Source organism: Lissotriton vulgaris, chromosome 3_1 (assembly GCF_964263255.1).
Source record: "Lissotriton vulgaris chromosome 3_1, aLisVul1.2, whole genome shotgun sequence".
NCBI lineage: Eukaryota > Metazoa > Chordata > Amphibia > Caudata > Salamandridae > Lissotriton > Lissotriton vulgaris.
This window is the reverse complement of record NC_141689.1, coordinates 212,031,392-212,052,758: the sequence shown is the minus strand read 5'-3', so window position 1 is coordinate 212,052,758 and position 21,367 is coordinate 212,031,392.

Below are 21,367 nucleotides of genomic sequence, written 5' to 3'. Positions count from 1 at the left end.
GTCTCTCGGTAGGATCGAGAGACAAGAGGAGGCCAAAACAAAGGGGGAAATGAAGGAAAGGGGGCAAGGTAGACCCCTTCTGACCCCCTAGGATTGATGAGGGGGATATTATAGAGCCACGCGGGGCCCCAAAAAAAATAAAAAAATCCGATTTCTTTGCCGTAGAGACGCGTCTTCGTACGCGAACCGGGCAGCTAACCGGGCAGCTAACCGGGAAGCTAACCGGCAGTGTAACGGGAGTCTGAGGAGTAGCTGATTGGCTGTCAACATTGTAAACAGTCCGGAGCGGCCGCCATCTTGTCTCTCGGTAGGATCGAGAGACAAGAGGAGACCAAAACAAAGGGGGAAATGAAGGAAAGAGGGCGAGGTAGACCCCTTCTGACCCCATAGGATTGATGAGGGGGATATTATAAAGCCACGCGGGGCCCAAAAAAAAAAAAAAAAAAATCCGATTTTTTTCGCCGTAGAGACGCGTCTTGGTACGCGAACCGGGCAGCTAACCGGGCAGCTGACCGGGAAGCTAACCGGCAGTGTAACGGGAGTCTGAGGAGTAGCTGATTGGCTGTCAACATTGTAAACAGTCCGGAGCGGCCGCCATCTTGTCTCTCGGTAGGATCGAGAGACAAGAGGTGGAAAAAAAAAGGTGTAAATGAATGAAAGGGGTAAGGCAGACCCCTCCTGAACCCCTAGGATTGATGAGGGGGCTATTAAAGTTCCCTGCGGGGCATAAGAAAAAAAAATTGCAATTTTTCGCGGTAAAGGTGCTTCCTGGTACGTTAACCGGGCAGCTAACCGGCAGCGTAACGGGAGTCCGACATATTGTGTTTTTTGAACGTTTGTGATATGTGCACGTGTGGATTTTGTCTAATTAGGGTTAAAAAAATATATATATATCTTTAAGCGTGTTCTGGCGCGCTTACGTTTTGGGTTTGGTTTGCGCTGCAGAGACGATACGTCACGGTTATGCGATGCATCATGAGGCGTCTCACGGGCTACGTGATACGTCACTTAATAAAGAATATATTTTACAGCTATAGATATTAGCTTTTAAAAAACCAATGAAATTCACAGAAAAAACCATAGGTTATAGACCATATATAGTTAGGAATTTGCATTTACAAAACCTTGAAAATTCACTGAAAAAACCATAGGTTATAGACCATATATAGTTAGGGATTAGCATTTAAAAAACCTTATTTTATTTGCACAAAACCATTGAAATTCCATATATAGTTAGTTGCACTAACTATATATCGCGGACCCGCAATCCACTGCTAATGATGTCACATATTACATCATTCATGACATGGTCAGTGACATCACTGATGACATCACTGATGACATCTCAAATGACATCACTGATGACATCACTGATGACATCTCAAATGACATCACTGATGACATCACTGACATCTCATTTGACATTACTGATTACATCACTGATGATATCATTTATGTGATAATACATCTTCAGACTCTAATATAACCTTAGATACACTCAGTGTAAACAGGCACTCACAGACTGTCACACATCCATGGAGTTACTCACACACCTAGTCAGTCATGCAAAGAATCAATCACATCTCCATTTCCTCAACTATACAGTTATACACACCTTACTTATTCAAACATATAGTAACACATATTTACTCTCTTATACAATCCTTGATACAAGTTCACAATGATTCATACAGCCACTCACACATTCACTGGCTCTTATGTTCAGTTATTTATATATGTCAACTCTCACATGGAGTGTGTTTTACATATGTACTTACTTTGACATGTAGCACTGAGATATCCGTTCACTCACCAATATACTCATGCACACAGTCAACTGTCCATACAGGTGTTTCTACATGCACTTTTGAACCCATACACCTAGGGAATCAACTGCTCACACATCTATGCACAGAGTTATACACCTCCCAGCCACCCACACACATACTCAGTCTCCCATACAAATACTTGGGCAACCATTCAATAACCCATATAGTTACTGATATAGCTACTGATTTAAACATGCAGCAGTTTACAGAACAACATAAATAATGATTGCCAAATTAAGACACTTTAATCACTAACCCATACACTCAGTGAGACACATTTAATCATTCTCTCATACAGTCAGTCATGCACCTACTAAATCCTTCATCCAGACACTTATACATCCACTCATTCTTCAATATGTAAGACATATTTTAACTTTACAGAAACATACAGTCACTGGGTGTTGTCATCAATGATGTCATCAGTGATGTCATCAGTGATGTCATTTGAGATGTCATCAGTGATGTCATCAGTGATGTCACTGACCATGTCATGAATGATGTAATATGTGACATCATTAGCAGTGGATTGCGGGTCCGCGATATATAGTTAGTGCAACTAACTATATATGGAATTTCAATGGTTTTGTGCAAATAAAATAAGGTTTTTTAAATGCTAATCCCTAACTATATATGGTCTATAACCTATGGTTTTTTCAGTGAATATATATATATATATATATATATATATATATATATATATATATATATATATATATATATATATATATATATATACATATATATATATATATATATATATATATATATATATATATATATATATATGAAACTATAACTGCTGCTATACTAGTGTTATCTGATCTGTACCTATTGTAAATGTGAAGCGCTCTGATACCCATGGGTCACGTTCGCGCTATATAAAACTCAATTAAATTAATAAATAAATAAAATAAGTGGGGCTGTGCCTGACTCTGCCCTTCTATCCTCCCAGTGATGGCCAATGCAAACATGTCTAAGCTCTCTGTTTTATGTGGCTATCTGGGAGGAATACACTAAGACCAAATTCCAACTGCACATAGTCATATGACCAAGAGAAAAATGTAAACTTTCTAAAACTATCATTTTCGAAATTGTAATTAAAAACCTGAATTCACGAGGATTTTTTCATTACAATTCCAAAGACACAAAACATGAACTGTTTACCTGTTCCCATTTGGAAGTTACAGCCTATTAATTGTAATAAGGAAACGCAAATGTTATAGCATGGGAGAGATCTTTTTTAAATATATTGGATGGTTCCATGTTAAAATATTGATTACAAAAATATAGATAAAAAAATATTGATGGAAAAATATATCGTTTACAAAAATATTGAATCCCTAGACTTAAACAGGTAAGTACAGTAATATCGACTTAAAAATATTGATGTAAAAAATATAGATATAAAAAATATCTACTTTAAAAAATAACATAAATTACAATAAATTAATTAAATAAAATCAATATTATTAACACAATACATTAAATTTGAAATACATTCAAACTGATTATAGAAAATATACTTAATTTATTAAATATAAACACTAAAAATTTGTACATATACATATATTTACTTAAATACATTATATGAACTATTATCTTTATTTAATTTATAAACTTTTTTAATTATATAAAAATAAAATAAACCCAAATATAATTTAAAATAAAATATTCTATATTTAATTAACACATTACACTATTAAAAAAATAATACATACATTTAATACCAAAATAAAAACATTAGTTTGGATAGTGAAGGGTTAAAAAATGACTATTCCCTCTCCAGTGAATGCAACAGTAGGGAAAGCGCTGGATAGCGTAGGGGTAAAAATTACTATTCCCACTCCAATGAGTGCAACAGTAGGGAAAGCGCTGGATAGCGGAGGGCTAAAATGTACTATTCCCACTTCAGTGAGTGCAACAGTAGGGAAAGCGCTGGATCCCAAAACAATAAAAAACTAAATCATCAACATGTTAATTCAATTTAATATCCAATATTAACATAATTAAAATTTACATTTAAATATATTATCAAAACAAGATAATTTAAAAAAATAATTACCCATTATTTATCACTATAAAATCCACAACACACACCTACAATTAAGTACACAATTACATTTAACAATTACTAATTAAATAATGAACATTAATGTATTATTATTTAATCATTAATCAATATAAAATTAATTACTTACCACCTTTCACACCATGTACAAGTATTAACACCAAAACACACACCTAAAATTAATTACACAATTACAAATAATAATTACTAATTAACTAATGGTAATTAATTTAAAACTATTTAATAATTCATCAATAAATATATTTAATTATTTACCACCTTTCACACAATTTACACATATAAACACCACAACACACACCTAAAATTATTTAAGCAATAACCTAATTATTTATTAATTGACTAATTAAAATTAATGAAAAACTAATTATTAAACTATTATTAGTTAATCAATTTATTCAAAACATTTTATAAAATGTAAATTACTTTCCACCCTATTCCCCTATAAACCCACAACCTGCTATGGAACTAAAAATGCAGAATTAAACTTAAAATAAATTATTAACTAGTAAAACTCTAAAACATATAATGAAATGACATACAATTCTCAATAAAAACACTAAAATACATACAATTTTTAAATCAATATTTTTGTAAACTATATTTTTGTAATCTATATATATTACAAAGATATTTATGTAATCGATATTACTTACCTGTCAGTAGATATTCTTGTCAACTATATTTTTGTTGTCGATATTTCTTCCCCACCATATTTTTGCGGCAATATTTCTGTCCCATGATATTTGTGCGGCAATATTTCTACTCTGTACCATATTGGATGCTGCCCTGTGGGCTATTTAGGGCCTACCCTAGGAGCGACTTATGTGTATTAAAAATGAAGGTTTGGGCTTGGCAAAGGGTTTATTTTGCCAGGTCGAAGTGGCAATTTAAACCTGCAAACCCTGGCTGCAAAGGCAGGCCTGGGACATGTTTAGAGGGCTACTTAAGTGTGTGGCACACTCAGTGCTGCAGGCCTACTAGTAGTGTTTAATTTACAGGCCCTGGGCAAATGGAGTACCAATTTACTGGAGACTTATATGTCAATTAAATACAGCAATCGGGTGTGAGACAATTCTATAATGTTTAGGGGAGATAACACAAGCACTAGTAAACAGTGGTAAAGTTCACAGAGTTCACAGGATTAGAAAAATAAGGAGGAGTAAGGCGGAAAGGTTGCGGGAAGGCCACCCTAAGGCTTACAGGTGTAACACCAGCTATCAGTAGGCCTATGCTATTTAGCCTACTGGAGATTCAGGCAGGAACATTTGATAAAATATTTATTCAAAATCCAACTTTACCATTAGATTTTAAAGAAATATTAAAAATATTCTTTGAATGGCTTTCATAGTCATTTCCTGCAAAAGGTTACAGATTAGTGTTTATAACTGTACATTCACTTTTTCTAGAAGTTGGCTTCACCCCTGCCAGTAAAATTAACTATTTCTTTTTTTTTGGCGGGGGGGGTAGTCGCTGGAGGAACATGCCAACTTTAATTTTGCTCAAGTTCTATTTTCTAATATCAGACATCCAGCCTTGCATGCAAAAAGATGTAATTAGGGGCAGCTTAATAGTCTTTAAAAGTGTGTTTTCCACACATAAGCAGGGTTATTTTGATAGATTTGCCAGCAGGTATGTAGGCTGATAGAGTCAGGCTACACATGTCAGTCCTGATGCCATGCTTACCAGGAGCACTCTGTAGATGGCACAATAGGTGCTGCACTACATCGGTGGCATTTAGCTTAGAAGCCCTGGTTGTTTGTTTGAAAACAAGTATAGATTAATTTAACTGGAAGAAACATACATAGGCAGCGATCAATCTCAAAGTATGAAACTGCTTAGCCACTCATAGAATGATGATAGAGAAGGAAGGTTTGCAGGTGACAGACTATTACTTAAGTCTTAGTTTATATTATTTAATTACATTTTGTAATTACAAAAGCCTCAAGATCACAAGAAAATGAAACATTGTTTGAGACATTTCAGTAAATGACCACTACCAAGAAGCATTTAGGTAATACAAATGTGCTTTGTCTGTTCGGAAAGAAATGTTAACAATCATTATCTAATTGATTTGATTTGAATACAACTGATTAGTGAACACATATAGGCGCTGTTAAATGTGCTCTGGGCTCCATTTCATCTCCTCTCTTTTCCATTTTGAATCTTGAGCCCATGAGTACAGTGTCAATGGGAAGGAGATGTCCATCCACTGCTATGCCAAAGACTTTTTCCTCTATAATAAATTATTTTCCATTTGCAATATTTGTAACTTCTCTAACATTAATGCCAAACCTTTATCCTATATGTCAGGCTAGGTATTACTTTTGATCCCCCTAAAAGAGAATAATGTATCTTTTCCCGCAAGCATAATAATGCAGTGTCAGTTTTTGCTCAATCACTCTGTTAATCGGTATGGTTGAAACGATTCATACTTGATCCACATTGTCGGTCAATGCACATATCAAAAGAATTGACATCTATAATCCGTCAAAAGGACCAAACACTTGCTCTCACCTACTCATCTGGAAACTGTTCTTCAGTGATAGTCATCTCCAGCCTTCATTTTGGCAATAGTATCCCTTTATGGGTACATCAATCCCAAATAGCACCTATCTAAGCCATCTCATTCAATAGTCAAATGTCTGCCACCCATCAGAAAATGTGACCTCATCATCTCACTCTTGAACAAACTCTACTGGCTGCTAGTAAAAGCAAACATCAAATATGATTTTAAAGCCATTCATAAAAAGAGACCATTCTTGATCACCATGATAGACATCTCAAGAGGTCAGGGACGTCTTATCAGAAAAATCTACTTATTCCTGTAAAGACCTAAATTGAAGAGCCTGCAAACATTAACATAGTCCTCTTAAGAAGAAAACCAGATTTATCAAACTCGATAATATCTGTTTGGGCATCATGTGAACTATTCAGATGTACAATTGCTCTCATATCCAGTGCCCGATTATCAAGGCATTATGGAATATTAATTTGTCTTCCACGTTGTTTGGTCAATAATCCATGACACTGGTTTATTAAAGAGTAATGGTAAAATAGATGAGCCTTGTGTTATACCTTGTGGAGCTCTGGGTTTTGTTGTTTAGCTGGATTTCATTTTCATCCGTTGGCTATGTTTGTTGTTTAAGCTACCTGGGGATGTTATAGTCAATTCTGTCATATTTTGCTAATAGGTCTAGAACTATGAAATGTGTTGGGTGCTTTCTGTCTATGGCATTGGCAAGGTCTTCCTTGCCAAATGAAACTATTTTTTCCATTCATCGCATAAGCTTGAGTCTGATTGCCAGTCTTGCTGTAGATTTTGTTTTTACTCATACTTTTGCAATTGACTTGTAACTTCATTTTTGAACATCTTCATCAAGAATGCAAGTGTAACCATCTGTTTGTGATTGATAAGAACTCAGGGCCCACTATCTTCAGGACCAGTGTATCTACTACTGCATTTCATCTTCAGGAAGCATTGTGCAGCAACGTGTTGATGTGATCAGTCAAGTCTGGTGAAGGTGGATATTTAAGTTGCTTTAAAAGGGTAAAAGTAAAGTCTGCTGACTCTGAGAGTACTACATGCATATTTTGTTATATATATGCTGTTCATTTGTCCAACTAAAGTCCTTTACAGGCGTAAGAGTGTTATTGTGACCTGAGGGTTGTCCTACTAAATCTAATATTGGTTCGTAAAATTGGCTTCTTTATCAATCTTTACGATAGACAGCTGGGGAGATCTAATATCCTGATGTGCTCTGATAGGCTGCTGACACACTCTGATATAGTGCTAATCATGACAAGCCTTGATAGTCAGTCAATAACCTGCCATTGACTGATGGTCACTCTTGTACCACATCTGTGTTAGTGGTGCAGATCATCCCCTAATGTATTTGGAGGTGATAGGTTTGCATACACTTTTATCAAGGTGGGGCTATTTTCATTGAATGGCTTTGTATTGAAGATTTGCATTTCTTACACAGTAGTTGCGTCTGAGACGGGCTGGCATCTTGGCAACTGCATTGTTCTTGGTACATCAACATCACTGCATTGGATGGAACCTAGTACTAGGAGACTTACTGAGACTTCGTTTAACGATAACTAGACACTTAGTCAACCACCCAAAAAGGAGAGAGGTTGCAGACATGATGACTACCAGTGACACAATGAATGTTGCGAAGAGCTTACAAACATGATAGTTAAGGAGACTCCAAAGGGGCAAACGTTTATTTTGCATAAGATTATCCCCTGTCTTACATTTTGATCTTTTGAAAGTATTAGCACAATATAATCCATTTGTTTAATCTGCACCAGGAACATTTTGTGGCTGGGTGCTGCTGGGCCCTTTTGGTCTTCTGTTGGATTTTAAATCATAATTACCATTTTAACTTGGCACTACATTTGCAATTTGTTGGTGATTGAGTAAGAGTAAAATTAGTGCTTTTAGGTTTTCCTATCTGTCTTTATCAATCTAAGTTCGGTTAAGCATAGCTTCTATTGGATCAACACTGACCATGCAAGAGGGTTAAAAGTCCTTCCCAACTTCTGTAGTGGTAAAACCTTTAGAGACTCTATCTATAGGGTGCAGAATATTTTGTCTCGAGGACCACAGCTGGTAGGCTAATATATAGCTTAGCGAAACGCATCATGGCAGGCACTATGCCTGTTCATTTGGTGGCAATTTTTCCTCAATAAATCTTCACTGCTTCTTTCACCAATCAATGCAGTTGTGATTGTTTGCTGAGTGCGCTGAGGTCCATGCCTTGGTGGTCTTGGAACGATTGCAGAGCCAGGATTTGGAGTTCTGTTTCTTGATATTTCTGTGAGTTTCAAAGATCATAATATAGAAACCAAACTGCACCGCAAAGTAACTGCGGGGAATAGTATCCTCTGGGCAAATATCTCACATCCCCGCAATTTGGTACATAGTATCCCGTATTGGAAACTATTACGGGCTAAAAGAAATTGTAGGTCAATTGAAGCCTTTGAACAAGAAAAACTCACAATGTGTAAGAGATTCAAGGAACGGGGCTACGGCATGAAAACTATCTCAAAGGCCTGTAAGAGGGTGGAGAGAATTGAGAGAAATGATTTGCTTTATCCAGTGAGAGAGAATACATATACTGAAAAAGTAAGATTCATTACAACCTACTGTGGACAGGCTAATAAAATCTGTGAGATATTTAAAAAACACTGGCATGTCCTTCTAAGTGATGAACATCTGAAACCTGATCTAGGGAGCAATCCACAGATCACGTTTCGGAAAAGCAGATCATTGAAAGATGAATTAAGCCATATCCATGTCACACAAATGAATCAAGGTCAACGGTGTATACAACCAGGCTTTAAATGTTGTAACAGATGTAAAGCCTGTAAAGGAAGTTCAAATTGTAAGAAATTGGTAATCCCCAGTACGGGAAAGGAATTTGTAATTAAGAAACACCTAACCTGTAACACCACACATTGTGTATACATTCTAATTTGCCCATGTAACAAATGGTATGTGGGAAGTACCAAACACCAAGCCAAGAAGAGAGTCCTCGAGCATCTTCGAGCTATTAGGAACAATAACAGACTGTATCCTATAGCTCGCCATTTTCATTCACATCACTACCAGGATGCAACAGGAGTACGTATGGTTGTGATTGACAGTGTTGACCTTGGGATTAGGGGGGTAATCAAGAATTATCTCTACGCAAATTAGAATCAATGTATATCATTGATTCTGAAAGTATTGTACCGAATGGATTAAATATTACTGAGGAATTAGCAGTACACCTACACTAATTACAATGTATGAGTTAACAATAGTATTGTATCGCAGTCGCATGTTTTTAGTAATTTTGAATTTCTATTTCTATAGGTGCTTGGATGGTGTAGAATATTGTGGCCATAAGACTGTTTGCGCTCATGAAGGTTCAACTTGTCAAGTCAATAAAATTTGGTGGCATTAGGATGCATATACCAGTGGATATTATATATCTGTGTCAACAAATAGTGTCAAAGCCCACTTGGGTAAAACTTTCCTAGCTCGCCACATGACAGTAGACTGTGATTTATGTTATGAACTGTCATGACTTATTTTGAAGTTGCGCCAATTTTACGTAAAGCTATGGAATTTTTGAAACATGATTATGCATATTTACAAACTTAGCTACGTGTGTATAAAATTGTTTACAGGATGGTCGCAACACTTTTGCACACTTCGAAATGGCCGATACACTTACCGGTATGAACTAGCACCTGAAAAATAGTCCTATGTTTATATTTATGCTTTACACCAATGAATTTAAATTTGATTGTGTGCACTGAGACTTTCAAACGTGATCAAGGCTTAATCGCCGAAACGCGTTGTTTGTTGCCGCAATAAATCACTCTTTGCAGAAGGAAAGTGTCCGAGTATCTTTTGGTACGAAAGAGATTGGTGAAAGGATATATATATGTATATATATATCCCGTAATCTTCAAACCTCCACTTGCAAGCGGCGAAAGAAGAGGCAGACCCCACGTTATCCAGGCAAGTTGTATATATTTAAGTGCCTTTCAAAAATGTAACGTTTCGAGTACTAGCGTACTCTTGTTCACATATATATACAGTTCCACACCTCCTCCGAGGTAGCCGGGACACCAGGACAGCGGTGCGCCCAAGGGTTGGAGGTTACCCTTTTCGTGTACTCCAAGATTCACAATGCAAAAAGAAATTGCTGGCGCACTCCCCTCCAGAGAAGAATATTACCACTCCATTGTCAGTTGCAGAAAAAACGGGTTTATTATTCCATAATCATTTGCATGGTATCACAAGCTTGATGGAAAACCCATCGCGTTTCGACGACAGACTCGTCTTGCTCACGGGTAACACCCATGTCTAAAGCTGTTCTTTAAATAGTCAAAGTCAAAAGATTTATTGCATAATTAATTAAAATCATTACAATTTCCATATGATAATTTTATAATACAAAAGACAAAATGCTTTCTAAAAAATTGCAAAATGCTTGCTTAAAAATTGGACTACTCGTTTGTTAAAATAATGTAACACAGTTAAAAAATTTTGTCCGGGGATACTCCCGCAAGTTTTGGGATCAAAATCTTATTACGTGAGTAGTGCGAAATTTACCAGGTAAGGGGATCGATGCAGCTTTGGTGGCTCGCTTCATTAACCCTGTCCTTGTTCCACAAGACTCAGGCATTTTTTCACTTCTGCCAAGAATTTTATTCCCTGGCAAGCAAAAATGATTGAACTCCCTCCCAGCCAACGAGTTACCATTTGCCTGCAGGTGCGGATTTTTAACTCGTTGCAGGTCTGTTTTAAGAATCGACGACGTTGTGCCAGGAGAGCCGGACAAACACACAAAAAGTGAGCCAATGATTCTGTTTTGTATCCACATAGTCTACAACTCTCCGTCTGGTAATTACCTTTCCAGGATGGTGCTAGATCCTTCGAAATGTGCATCCCCATCCTATAGTCTTTGAAGGCTCTTTTTAAATGCACATTGAAGTGAGAGGATAAGTATGCATGCAGTAGGCCAGCTTTAAAGGAGTTAATTATGGTCCAACCATGTCGCCGTTTGAGAAGGGACGCTTTGTCATCTTGAAAAGATTTCATCCTCGCTGCCTTGTTGGCTAATCTACTTATGGTTGCTTTGTCCGTCACGGACTCCCATGTGCCTTCCAACCCCAGCTCTTTTACACAGAATTTCAGATGTTTTCTCCAAGGGCACAGGGTTCCCTTCACTCCTTGATTTTTTATAGCTTCCCAGTTTAACCAATCCATTGAATCCGGATTTGCTGATCTTAACTTTTGACACAGTTTTACGAAGCCGCTCATGCTCCTATATTTCTGATTTTGCAGACCAAATTCCAGCCTAACTTGTGAGGCTGAAGCACACTTTGAAAGGTTAAAAACTGCTTTATAGAATTTGGTTTGAAGCTCATTTAGAAGGTCTATTTCCTTCCCGCACCAGGTGACGAGACCGTAAGACAAAGATGGTCAAATTTGTGCCGACATAACCTTTAGGAGGTGATTGTGGTTTGGACAGTCCATTTTTGTTTTTAGCAACCGATAAGCAAATATTAGGCTTTGGGCTTTTGCGCGTACTGCAGTTATATGCTCAGTTTGTTTTGCTCCCTGGGAAATTGTAACTCCAAGGTATTTATACGAACCTTGTTCGTTTACCTTTGTCCCGTTGTACGTCCATGTGTATCTAAGTTTTTTTGGGTCTACTAGACGGACCACTTTGGTTTTTTCTTTGTTTAGATCCAAACCTTCTTGTTTTAAGTACGCTGATAGTATATTTAAGGCTCTTTGTAGACCAACTGGGGTTTTGCTCAGCAGGACTATGTCGTCTGCATATTGCAGGCAGGGAATTCAAGAGTTTGCCAATGAAGGTGGGTGCACTTCATCTGTGTCCAGCACTGTTGCGAAGTCGGAAAGAAAAAGGTTAAAAAGGGTGGGCGCTAAAACGCAGCCTTGTTTTAGGCCCTGGTGTGTTGGTATGTTCCTCGTTGTGTAAGCTCCGTTTCCCAATTTGACCTTTGCCCATGTGTCTTCATGTAAAGCTTTTATTGCCTCTATTAGTTTTGTTGGCGTCCCCCAATGCTGCAATTTACCCCATAGACGCTCTCAGTTTACTCTGTCGAAGGCAGATTTAATATCTACAAAACAGGCATACAATCATGCGCCCTTTGCTGCTATTCTGTCCATTAATAGTGACAGGCAAGTTAAGTTGGTAATTGTCCCCATGTTCCGCCTAAAGCCTGTCTGAAACCACGGGATTCTGTGAGATTCTTCAATCCAATCTTGCAGCTTTAGGAGGATACAAGAGGCGTAGAGCTTTGCTTCGACGTCTATCAGTGATATAAGTCTATAGTTTGTTGGGTTGCCGTGGTCGCCATGTTTGAATATTGGTTGAATCACGTTGCCCTTCCAAGATGCAGGTACCTGTATGTCTTGAAATAAAGTATAAACAAGTGAAAAACACACACATAGTGAAAGCCAAACATAGGTGTAGGACTTCACGGTGATCGTTTATTGCAAACGGCGGCCATCTTAGAAAGGGGTTTTCTCTGTGAAAACACATTGATATCCTAAATGTATATGACAAACAACCAAAGTAATACATTCGCCAAAATACAATTAACCGCCTAAGGCATCAGAAGCATATTAACTAATATTGTGCTTGTTACATCGCATATTCAGTTTTGAATAATTCTGCATAAGTGTATGTTACCAGAGAATTTCATCCAGTGAATTAATGCATTAGGACAGAAGAGGCTGGTATCTACTTATGACATAAATACTCAGGATAATGCTCAAATACAAAATCCTTTGCTCAATTCACCAAAGTTAATGCACAGAGCCAGTTGTGTTCTATTAATTACCCCAGTGGGTGATTGTGAACATGATAGTAGAAAATATACTGCCCCAGTGGGTAATGCATAAAGCAACCCCGTGTTTCCACTCCCATTGGGGTTGTGGTCGGTTTGCTTCCGCCCTCCTCTCCTGATTTCTTTTTGGATTGGGTGGCCTCTCCTCCATCGTTGCCTTTGCCTCTTCCTCTTCTGCGAAAGGTTCTGCCCTTCCCTCGGCCCGGATCTATCTGCCAGTTCTCCTGTTGGGCAGATTGGTTCATCATGCAAAATTCCTCCCAAAAATTTGACGATTTAGGAGGATTTTGTACTCCAACTGGTGTTGTACCATCTTCTGAGATGTCACTTTCACTTATTTCACCATCCACTTCGTTCCCTGGTTGTACCATATCCAGATTAGCCTGAATGCCTTTCCGTTTCATGTTGTCATACTTGCGGCTAAAGGTAAAGATACGACCAGCTTGATAATCAATTTTATCACGTGTAAATTTTCTTTCCTTTTTTGCCACAATTTCATCCTCATGTTTACAGATCCGTTTGTTAATTTCTTCCATTTTTTTGGTAAAGTTCTCAGCGGTTTCTTCCTTCTCTATTTTATCCTTGAGCTCCGCTATTTGTTTAAGTAGCATCAGTCTATCTTTCCAAGCATGTTTAATTAATATTGACATCATTCTATTCGAACAATCCATAAGATTCCCTGCCCATTCTTCAGCCAATTCAACATCAGGCTCTTCATGTGAGGGGGAAATTAAGATCCGCCTGCCCCTAGGAACTCTTTTCTCTTCCTGGTACTTTTCTAATGTTATGGCTTCCCACCATCGGGACACCTCTTTGCGGATCAGTTTCTCCAATTTTTGATATTTATTCATAGTAGTATTGGAGACTGCTGTTTGTTCTGCATTAGATGTCTGCTTGGCTTGTTGCAGAAACATAGATTGTGCTCGAAGCCTCCTGCATGACTCCATTTCATCATCCATTATCGCTCACTATTGCAGGTGTTCTACACCTATTATCCATGCATTGTGGTTAGTAAGTATCGTATCGGTAATCAACCCAAAGTTTCTTTTTTTGATCTTTGCGTTTTTGTGGTAAATTCTGGAGGTCCCCGCTAACACGCGCCGGTCCGATAATCAACCGGAAAGCGGGCAGGGAGAAGTCGCGCTGCCGTCTAAAGTGTTTCCCAAAGTGAAAAAGGTGGTGCGTGTTAAACAATGGCAGCAATGAATGTTCTTACAGCCGACAAGTAAGCTCAGACAGAAGCAGCTCGGACAGAAAAGTCACCCTACGGAGACTCGAGGCAATCCATGCGCAAAGTAATCAGCGCTTCCTTCTTCTTTCGATTCTTCCGTCGCTGCAGGCTTGAAGTATAAGTCCGAGTTCCGCCTGACTGTTACTCTCACAGTCACAGTTGCTCCAAACAACGCCACCAATACAACGCACGGCAGTGCGGTCGACCGGCTTACTTCATCAATACAGTTCCACACCTCCTCCTAAGTAGCTGGGACACCAGGACAGCGGTGCACCCAAGGGTCGGAGGTTACCCTTTTCGTGTACTCCAAGATTCACAATGCAAAAAGAAATTGCTGGCGCACTCCCCTCCAGAGAAGAATATTACCACTCCATTGTCAGTTGCAGAAAAAACGGGTTTATTATTCCATAATCATTCGCATGGTATCACGAGCTGGATGGAAAACCCAACGCGTTTCGACGACAGACTTGTCTTGCTCACGGGTAACACCCATGTCTAAAGCTGTTCTGTAAATAAAGTATAAACAAGTGAAAAACACACAAATAGTGAAAGCCAAACATAGGTGTAGGACTTCACGGTGATCGCTTATTGCAAACGGCGGCCATCTTAGAAAGGGCTTTTCTCTGTGAAAACACATTGATATCATAAATGTATATGACAAACAACCGAATTAATACATTCGCCAAAATACAATTAACCGCCTAAGGCATCAGAAGCATATTAACTAATATTGTGCTTGTTACATCGCATATACAGTTTTGAATAATTCTGCATAATTGTATGTTACCAGAGAATTTCATCCAGTGAATTAATGCATTAGGACAGAAGAGGCTGGTATCTACATATGACATAAATACTCAGGATAATGCGCAAATACAAAATTCTTTGCTCAATTCACCAAAGTTAATGCACAGATCCAGTTGCGTTCTAATAAGCACCCCAGTGGGTGATCGTGAACATGATAGTAGAAAATATACTGCCCCAGTAGGTAATACATAAAGCAAATAACAACATCATGAAAGCGGCCTAAAAGTTCATAAATTTAGAAACCAGCTCAAGCAAATTGCGTCAAAATACCAAAAAATTTAAAAATCAAAAAATGATAATGGATATATATATTATCAAGCTTATTTCTGAAAATGAATTCCTTAAAACCTACATACAATAAAACAAACTTTTAAATACAGAGTTTCAGAATTGTTAAAACAATTTAAAAATTACTTAAAACCGATCATAAATACTCTCGTAACACTGACTGGAGTAGCAGACACAAAAGAAGCAGCCAGTACAAACAGCCGATTTGACCTGGTCTAGAATTTAAGAATTTTAGCGTACTTGATTAGCTCAGTCATGAATAAAAACTTACTTAGGGCATCAACAGTGTCAATAGATGTGCTGCCCTTTAAGATTCTCATTCCCTCCTGGTATCTCCGAAAGCCATAAACTTGAGAGTGGACATATTCATTTCCCTCTAGGCTTTGCATATGGTAGACAAAAGAATAGCACATGATGTTTGTTTACTTTTGCAGCCAGTCAACACAAAGTGCATGCAGATGAATTTGCAGCACTTCTGTTAGAGCTCCATAGTGTTGTGAATAACCCCAGTTCCAATGTGTTAGACAACATTTTAAATATACAACGTTTTTGCAAATTGCTGGACTTGGAGGTCAAGATCCTTAGTAGACAAGGCTAGTACTTCAAGGCTTGCCATGTTTGTACTCCAAACAGAAAACTACAAGTACTACCACAGAACAAGGAGTGCACTGAGTGTGACATTCAAGTAAGGAGACTAGTCCCATTAGACCTGAAATCAAGTCCGTATTCAGGGGGAATTCATGCAAAAATCTACAATAGGGTATCCATATACTATTTAATACTTGTTGATATATTCTAGATTAATGATTTGGCACAACAGTCCTACTAAATTATTAGTGATCTAGTATACGGCTGACCACAACACAGTTATAGTGAAAAAATCTGGTTATAACCTCTGGAAGGTATGACACAAAGCAGTAGGTTTTTTTTGCCAGATAGATTTGTGATAAGTTTAAAAGAAGAGAAACGTAATAGATAGAATTAATTTATTTTATTTAGTTGAATTTGTATGCCCCAGCAACAGGGCGTCCTAGCGCCACCAAAGACCATAGACGTGAGCCAAGAAGTAAATGAAAAGTTAACCAGGAAAAGCCAGGTCTTTATGGCTTTACGAAAAGCAAGGTGGTTCTGGATCGCTCTAATAGAGACAGGGAGAAAATTCCAGAGTTTTGCAGCAAGACTGTGAAAAGAATGGCCACCAGCTCTAGCTTTCAGAACTCAAGGAATGCTGACCAACGCTTAGTCAGCAGATCTAAGGGAGCGCCGCGGCACGTAAAACTCTAACAAATTAGCCAGCCCTAAACCTGTGTGACACACCAAGAGACTTGAACTGAATGCGCTATTCAACAGGCAACCAATGAAGTTTAGGAAGCATATGGGAAACTGAGCAAGATTTCGGAAGTGCCACCAAAATGCGAGACGCTGCATTCTGTACTCTCTGCAGATGCCTTATACTGGGCTTATTGGCACCAAGATAGAGGGAGTTGCCATAGTCCAGTTTAGATAGAATCGTCACCTGGCCAATGGTTTGACGCACATTGGGAGGAAAAAAAACCAACAGCAGTTTCAAACCTCGCAAAAGCCCAAAACAGTTCACTGCTTTCGATTGAATGTCGAAAGTCATGCCGCTGTCGAACACCCAGGTTCTTCACAGCCTCCTAGGGCAAGGGGGTGGGTTTAAGATGATCCGGCCAGCACTGCTCGGACCACCACTCCCGGTCCTTCCCGAACAATAAGACCTCAGACTTACTGGCGTTCAACTGCAAGCAGTTTGCCGCCATCCTGGAAAGGGGCGACCATTCGGTCCCCCCGAACGTATGGCAGAGTACCACGATCCCCCCGGGAAGCCATCTTGGGCGGGAGGCGAGTCTCGGCTGGTATGCCCGAAGCGGCGTAGCCGGGGCGCGCCTTTTCCCGCCCTGGAGTGGGCTGGCCTAGACACTGACGAGGCCGGGCCACGCCCACGAGGCAGGCCGGGGCGGGTTTACGCCCGCCCTGAAGACGGATAAAAGGAGCAACAAGCCAAGGAAGCATCCTCTTGTTCCTGTGCTCTGAAGCTGCACCACCTCGCTGCACGTGAGCTCGTGACGGAACGAAGAGCCAATTTTTGAGCGTTATAATCTTCTTGTTTGTTTTGCAGATACTCTGTCGGAGAATGCCTAAGAAGGCGGGAAAACGAATGACTACCGAGCAGATGCTGCGAGTTCTCATGAAAGAGGTAACCGACCTAAAGAAGCGAATGGCGGAGAAAGACGAGGAAGGGGGGCCGAAACGTCCTCTGGCGGGAACAGCTCCAGGGGGAAAAGGCAAGAGGCCCAGGAGGGGAACAGCTGGGGGAGACGTCCCATTTCCCTGTACTCCGCTCGAAGCTCCCACTCCGGTCCCGGAGGAAGGAAATCCGATTCCCGTAGTGGTCACCCCCGTGTCCGGGGAGGATATGCCGCCCGAGCTGGCAGCACAATTAGCAGCGTGGTTGGGTAAAGGTAGTAAGGGCGCCACGGCTGATGACGCGCAGGTGTTGATGAAACAGCTGCGGGAAACAAGGGAAGCGACGAAGGCACCATCGCCGGCTGCGGCAGTTGAGAAACCATCTGGGTCAGGTCCAGTCGCAGATACAGCTTCCGGTTCAGGTAAGCGGCCATTGCCGATTGCGAGGGATGAGTCGGCACCCTCTCGAAGGGAAAGGTTGGGTCAGCATGTCCCGCTGGCTATCAAGGAGAAGATATGGGCAGGGGAGTATATAAACATCTTCTCGTTGCTTACCGATCATTATGAGATGGAGCATGTTAAGAGTCAAAAGGAGCTCATGCATCCGAGTGTTTGGCGCGCAAAGATGGCCGCCTTTAAGGTAAATGAAAACATTGGTAATTGGGGCAAAGCATGGGGGGTTTTTACATCCATCTTAGGTGAACGTAGGCCCGAATTGCTGCCCGAATTGCCGATTTATCAGTCACGGATCATGGGGTATTCAGTGTCTCACGAGGGCAACCATTGGTTTTGTTACGACAATATTTTCAGAAAAGCAAAAGAGCATGATAAAAACTTAACTTGGGATTGTTATGATTCTGTGTCCTGGTCCAAAATGGAGGATTCTGGTATGTTGAAGGTGCCATTGGTAGGGAGTTACGTGGGTGAATCCTCCCGCCAATATGCGGGGACGCCCTTTCGATCAGGTTCGAGTAACGACAATCACTCAATTTGGCGTGCCATTGGCACCAGGTAAGACTGTGGGTCCCTCGACTTGCCTTGAGTTTCTGGGGATCGAGCTCGATTCCAAAGAAGGTTGTTTTCGTTTACCAGATGACAAAGTGTTAAGATTCAGGGCATCCTTGCAAATGTGTATAAGTGAGTCTAAGGTGAAGCTACATCAATTACAGCAATTGGTGGGACAGTTGAATTTTGCCCTGAGAGTTATACCGATGGCCCGCCCCTTTTCTCGCTCGATCGCGCAAGCCATGGTCGGCCTGAGGGAGGGTCATCATCGCACAAGGCTCTCGGCAGAGGTTCGCCAGGACATGCGCATTTGGTTGGCGTTTCTGGCGGATTTCAATGGTCGAATTGTCTGGAACAAACCGGCCGTGTCCTCTGAGGAGCTAGGGCTGTGGACAGATTCGGCAGGGAGCATTGGTTTTGGTGCCATATTCGGCACACAGTGGTCGGCACAAAAATGGCCGTCATGGTGGCATGATAGTGGTCTGACGAGCAACATTGCTTTCCTAGAACTTTTTCCCATACTGGTGGCCCTGAGAACTTGGCCTGAGGGGTTCAGAGATCACTCTGTGGTATTCTGGTCTGATAACATGACCGTTGTTGAGTGTATCAATAGCCAGGCAGCACGATGCAAATGGATTCTGAGATTGCTCAAGGAAATTGTGTTATTGTGTATGCAATTGAATGTACTATTTAGGGCAAGACATGTCCCGGGGGTGATGAACCAAGCGGCTGATGCGCTTTCTCGTTTTCATATGCAGGCCTTCTGGGGTTTTCTGCCCACAGCGGACCCGGTGGCAGCACCCTTTCCCGAAGCTCTCTGGTCTCTCGGTGCCCAGAACTACAGGACCTCGTGGGAGAGAGTTTAGCACCCAGGACGAGGAAGGCATATGAAGGGGCGTTCCGTTCCTATTGGGCCTTTTTGGGGGCGGCTAGAGGGGAGCTTTGGGGTCAGGAGGAGTTGGTAGTGAAATTCCTGCTGTCGTTACGTCAGGCAGGCAAATCAGTGGCTACGGCCCAGAGGCATCGGGCCGCCATTTCCTTTGTGGCTAGGGCTCATGGGATCCAGGACCCGACAGCGTCTTTCGTTGTACAAAAAGCGCTACGTGGGTGGCAACGCCTTGAGGGTCGCAGAGTAGATGAAAGGCGCCCGATAGGTTTGGATAGGTTGGCCCTGTTATTATCTAAACTCCCTGCAACATGTTCATCCCAGTATGAAACGGTGTTATTCCGAGCCGCTTTTACGCTGGCATTCCATGGGGCTATGCGAGTAAGCGAACTAGTGGCGAGGAACAAGCAGGATGTGATGGGGGGACTGTGCCGAGAGCACGTTCAGATCAGAGGGGAGACGATGACTCTCTCGTTCGTCAGGTCCAAGACCGATCAGGGTGCAAGGGGTGATTGCATAATCATACAAAGGATACCCGGGTCCTCCATGTGCCCGGTGAGTTGTGTAGAGGAATATTTGGCACAAAGGGTGGCATCATGGGGGGGGACCTTGTTGAGACACGCTGACACCACCCCACTGACGAGGTTTCAGTTTCAGCGGGTGCTTGCGATGTCGATTACGGCTGCGGGCTTGAACCCGGGCGAGTTTGGGACCCATTCCTTTCGGATAGGGGCTGCTACAGAGGCTACAGCCAGGGGGTTGAATGTTGAACAAATTAAACGTGTGGGGCGTTGGTCCTCCAATTGTTATAAGAGGTACGTGCGGTTGCACATGTTGTGAAGCTGTAATGTTGTACTCACGCTTCTTGTTTTTGTTTGGTTTCAGTTGCGCAAGCCTACGAGGCGGGGCGGACTATGCAGTCGACCCAACACCGGGCCAGCGGTCAGACTTCACCGGCTGTGAAAAAGGAGGTGTGGGTCGTGGGCCACTCATACGTGAGGCGTGCCGCGGACGTATTCAAAGCAGGTGACATGATTCACGTGGCTGGGGAATACGGGTACAGTATGTCCTTCTACGGAAAGGGCGGACTCTGTATTGACCAGTTTCAATCATTTTTTGAGGGTTTGCTAGGGCGGACGAGGTCACCGCCGGCTATAATCATAGTACATCTTGGGGGCAATGATTTGGTCACCACTGGTAGACGACTTCTCCTTGAGGCGATGCTTTCCACTGTAAGTTGGTTGGCGAGGAGAGTTCCAGGGTGCACGATTGCATGGTCGCATATGATCCCACGAAAAGTATGGCGGGGGGCTATTTCTGTTTCTGCTCTGAATCATTCAGTAAGGAAAATTAATAACAAAATGAGTAGATTGTTCCGTTCCAATACACTGCATTCTATTTCGCATGGTTGTATTACTGGTGACAGTATGTATTTGGGGGATGGTGTTCATTTGTCCCGGGTGGGGAACGAGTTACTCATAGGGGACTGTATAGCTTGGCTAAAGACTTTAAGACATGACCTTTAGGTAGGAGTGTTGTGGGGGGTCCGGATAGCCGGTCAACTATCCGGCCTGTGGCGGTAAGGTCATGATCGGTGAGCACTAATTGGAAGATCCCTATGAGTGGGCGTCACCCAT